At 33.8% G+C, this 5,304-nt stretch overlaps 1 pseudogene; it reads right to left on the bottom strand.

Annotated features, from left to right (window-relative positions):
* Positions 1 to 4,231: 4,231 nt before the first annotated feature.
* Positions 4,232 to 4,970, bottom strand: LOC136989182 (phosphopantothenoylcysteine decarboxylase pseudogene; annotated as a pseudogene).
* Between the last annotated feature and the right edge of the window lie 334 nt (positions 4,971 to 5,304).

The following is a 5,304-nucleotide window of genomic DNA, read 5'->3' as shown; positions in this document are numbered from 1 at the left end:
GGGCCTACTAAAAGAGGCCCTCTTAGTGCCCACAGGGCGGAAAGAGTAAAAAAAAAGAAAAAAAAAGACCTACCTCTGAACCTCAACTTGCTTTACAGTAGAAAAGTAAAGAATTCAAAATTCACACTTGCAGCGAACTTCACACTATTCAACAAAATTCACACTGTTAAACACTAGGGGCGCCCCTAGCTACTATTTAAATTAACAATATAAATATTATTGTTACAGAATGACTCTGCTGCTACTAGATTTACAGACATTGCCAAAATCGTTCACAAGGTCACCACAGCGATGATTTTCAGCTTTTATTCAGTATAATTGAGTATATTATTATTTTTATTTGCAATAAGAATTTATTATTTATAAATGCCCATTAGGAGGCGTCCCGGGCGGCTAGTTTAATAATATTTCGCAGGATGTTAGAATACGTATAGTTAATATTATTCTTATCGCTATAAAAAAATTCGAAATTATCGGAAGAATTACTTTCAATAAGAAGAAACATAAGAACATATTTTCTTTAGATTTTAGAATTCATAATAACGATATAAAAAGCAATATGTTTTTATTTATTTGTTTATTATATACAGTTGTCCAACAGAAAAGTAAACTATCTTATTTACAAATCTTTTCAAAATACAGTAGACAGTTCGACCGGGCCCTTCAAAACACCGGGCACTAAACCACCCTAGACTAAACACCAAAACACCCTAGACATTTGCCTCATTTGTCTATTCGATGATCCGGCCCTGCGTGTAAGGATGAGTTGTAATAAAATGACGAAATCATAGAATCTTCGATTGGTGAAATTCTTGCTGATTAAATTAATAATTAACTCGGCGCCATATAAGGATATATAATTAAATTATATATCCTTAACTGGGGCCGAGTTTTGCGGTGAATAAAATGAAAATACTTCCAGGCCTAGGCCCCGTCGCTGCATTCGGACTGAAGCAGATAAATTTGTGGTACTAGTAAATGCCTACCAATCCTATACTAATCAACGTCGTGTCAAGCACGTAATTGTATCAACGAGTCTTAAATTCGAAATCCCGGTTCGCACATCGGACGAAGGTGTGCTCCCGGGCACTCGACTATTCTACGAAATCATACAAACGGAAATCTCACATCGAAACATTCTAAACGATAGATTCCGGAATGGAAGCTTTTACAATACACGAAATCGTCTTCATTGTTTCTTTAATAAGTATCAAACAATTATCGAAATAATTATTACATTTTCAAGTGAATGATACGAGTTATTAATTTTGTTTTACGTTTCAAAATGACCGTATTTTTATACGGTATTTGAAAAATTCGATATTAGTTTGTCTTCGTACGGTTTCAAATACCTGACAGTGGTTTATATAACATAATGTTTTGTCTGGTATGCCAGATGACAGGAGAGGAATTTTTCTAAAAAGTACCGTTGCTGATACGGTTGAATATAAGGAGGATATTAATAATATGGAGAATGAAAATAGAGCCCAAATGTGCTCAAAAGCACTCTTACATTATTTCGAAACTTTACTGCTTGAGTGGTTGTGTTTACGGATAGAGTAAAACAAAAAATAAATGTTTAAATTTTTTATCACTAATGAATGACAAATTATGCATGAGCATTGGTGACAGATTTTAGTAGCGTCTCTTGATAAAGGCGCCATATTGACTAAGCTCGATCCTGCTGACGATAAATATAGTAAATTGTCAAATCGGAATGAATATCGCGGTGTTAAGTGGCACAAAGTCGCCTTTTGTCGAATTACAACTTAAGTTCGACACTATAAGCATGTTTACTTGACCATCCCTGTTGTCTCCAATCGATTCTCTAAGTGTTCGGGGTTAATTTACTTTCTGCTCTTTGAATTACTTGAACTTTTTAAGCTAAAGATGTATTCGAGGATGTTCCTTACAGATAAAAAATGACTTTATAGATAAGCATCCTTACTAATAAGTGTCTGCTAGATCTATTCCTCTACTTATTATAAACGACTACGGAAATCGGAGCTTAAATAGATTAATATGTGATTAAATACGCCCGTTCAGAGATTTATAAAATATTAATTAAAAATAAGATTTTTTATATCATAGCTGAAATCAAATTCATTTATATCGTATATTTTTATTTTAATCATTAAATAAAAATATATAAATTTGTACATGATACTATTTATTTACCCTCTGATTTAATAGTATAATTTCCTAATTAACAAAAATATTTCTAACATTAATTTCGCTTCGATTGTTTAAATCATTGTTTCTCAAACTTTTTCGTCCGCGACCCCCTTTTGCACTTCAAAATTTCAAAGGACCCCCGAAGAATGAGTATGTGTAGAAAAACATCCCGGAGGGAGGGGGGGTTAATTTAAATTCAGAACGAGTTAATTTCTTTTGTTTAATTAATCTATTCCATGTTGAAATTTCTCTCCGTTGCGTGTCGCTTTGCGTTGAATTTTTGTCAATGTTAAGACTAACGAAATTTTTTAAAAAATTATTTGTTTATTTTTCACAAACAAAATAAATGTATTGAAAAATATAAAAACAAAAAACATTATATTTCGAAAGTTTATCTAGTCTCAAAACGTTCCGATTCAGCACAACACAGTCCTCAGAAAAACAAGCATAACTTACCATTCACGATGGGAAAAAGTCTCGTTCAAATACTGGCACGTCCTTAAGTACCCTCTCATGGTCGCGCCAGGCTGCCAGCTAAAAACGCATATCAACTAAAATAACATCGGAGTATCCCAAGACATAGCCAAATATTGCAGCACCACAGCACTAGCGGAAATTCAAATTTGCCGACTGAAACGCTTTCGGTTTATCGGTTTTCGGATAATCGACGCTCTATTTAAGTCGACTTGCCGACAGACGCAACGCTGCTAGCGACCATCGTTCCAAATGACAACGCTGTTCTATCATAGTTTAGGCGGAGAGTGGAACTCGGGGGATTCCCCAATAGCGCACAAATTTATGAATATTATATTTAGGCTCGTATTTAAATATTTATATTGTTTTTATTATTTATATGTGCAATTTATTTAAGTAAAAATTATTTTATATATTTTTTATTTCTACTATTTCTAAACATGAATCCATAGTAAATTTATAAAATATTTGAAAAAAAATTGATTTGGCATTAATTTTTCAGCGACCCCCCAAATATTTTTCACGACCCCCTTGGGGTTCGTGACCCCCACTTTGAGAATCACTGGTTTAAATGATATATACTCTAAGTACAAAAGTAAGAATAGAAGTAAATATTAAAATTACAACTTCAGAACATAAGATTAATGAAATAACTACAGTTTTAATTCTTAAATTTACATTATTTAACATTACAATTCACGCGTACAAATTTATTATTTTCAAACTAAATTTGCATTAACTTTGCTGTTTACAACGACATTGACATAATGGCCGAAATCGTTTTAAGAGTTCACTTAACCCATTACAAACGCTTCACTACAATATTAAACTATTGTTAAAACACTACTTATCCCAATACAAATAATGTACAATGTTGCAACATGATTTAATTTGCTTCGAGACGAAAAGTATTACATTTTGTTATTACGTTTTTATTCGTACCATACAAAAACTATTTTTACAAATTGTGTAAATGAAGAATCTTCTTTCACACAATCCAAATTTTAGTTTACGGGTGGATTTCACACTTCAAATTCAGGAAAACACTGAAAAACAGCAGACGTAACGAAACGAAATGCTGCTTTGAACTCTTGCAGTGTTTCACTTATATTGTTCATATATATCTTACAAAAAATGAAAGCGAAACATGTCTCTTGCACTATTATCGGTTTCAAAGTTTTCTGTGACACTATAATGATCGCATTCGAAAAGTTTGATATATAAAAAAACTGCCTGAACTCGCTCGCCATAGAAAGCAATGCCCTTTTCTAGATTCCTTACGAGCTCGTATGCACCAGTTCCAACGTAAAAATAATCGATCTCATAATCTATAATTCCGATGATGCACTTTACTTCCCTTCTAATATGTTGATTAGCTGTGATACGTACGGCATTTTTTATAATTTAATTGGTCTTATTTCTTTGTATGTAAATGAAAAATGACGAATATTAAAGCCTGAAACTGGTGAAAACATTGCAATATTTATTTCGATTTCGATTTCGTCTTCAGTTGATGAGTAAACATTATAATTAACATTGTTTCAGTTTATGAAAAGTTATTTAAAAAAAAATAATATACATCTTTTTATATTCCTGTAAAATTTCATTTAATTTGCACATTTATAAAGACTTTTTATCATGGGCAATATTTGCTTCATTAAATTTATGTATTCTTACGTGTTCAGACGTGTTTGGTGCCATTCGTTATTTCAAATTTATTTGATTTCGAACTGCTTTTGCAATGGTCGGAACTTCGGCCATTCCGCCGAATCCCACATCTCCGCAGGCCAGCTTCTTGGAAATGCACGGAATCTCCTTCTAGCCGAAACTCTTCAGCTTTTTTACATGTTCTTGGGTAACGGGGTGCTCCCACATGTGTGTGTTCATTGCCGGACAGAAAAATAGAGGTTTCTTGGAATCCCAGGCCCTTACGACGCAGGTCAGAAGGTTGTCGCAGATGCCGCCGGCTAGTTTGGCCATAGTGTTCGCATCCAGCGGTGCCACAACCATGATGTCTGCCCACTTCCTTAGCTCGACGTGAAGGACGGTATCCGGAATTTTCTTTCAAGTCTTCCATTCATCGTCTTCTCTGTAAACTGGAGCAATCTCTTTCAGTTCCTCCAACGAAAAGAAGTTTAAAGCATTTTCTGTCGCTACCACTTTAACTTCGACGCGGACGTTTTCTGCTTTGGTTCCTGCAATAGTTGAACTAGTTGTTTGGCTTTAATTGCCGCAACCCTTCCAGTGACTCCTAATAGAATGTGTACATTTCGTTCCATATCATAAAGGGTATTTATGGATATAATACTAGGTGACGCCATTTAACTGTTTTGGTTCAAGTGTTCTCAACAACCGCGATGTTGGCTTTCCTACCCACAAATTTCCTCCTGTGACGTAATAATATATCCAGGATGTTTTCACCTATAATTAAGTAAATGGTTAAAAATGAATACTGTACACCATAAAAGCGATAACCTGTAATACCGATTTCGCACCTTTTTTGAGATGTTGACGATGTCTTTGTAGATGCATCTCTATTTATTCTTTGTTTTATTTTAGAGATTTTCTACAAAGAACGATTAATTTTTAAATTAATAATGTGTTGTTCTCAGTCCAAGTCGTTTAAATATTTAAATATGTGTAGTTGAACTTTTC

This window comes from Centruroides vittatus, unplaced genomic scaffold, assembly GCF_030686945.1.
Source record: "Centruroides vittatus isolate TY-2023 unplaced genomic scaffold, ASM3068694v2 scaffold_450, whole genome shotgun sequence".
Classification (NCBI taxonomy): Eukaryota; Metazoa; Arthropoda; class Arachnida; order Scorpiones; family Buthidae; genus Centruroides; species Centruroides vittatus.
The sequence above is the reverse complement of the archived record's forward strand: the minus strand, read 5'-3'. Positions and strand labels throughout refer to the sequence as shown.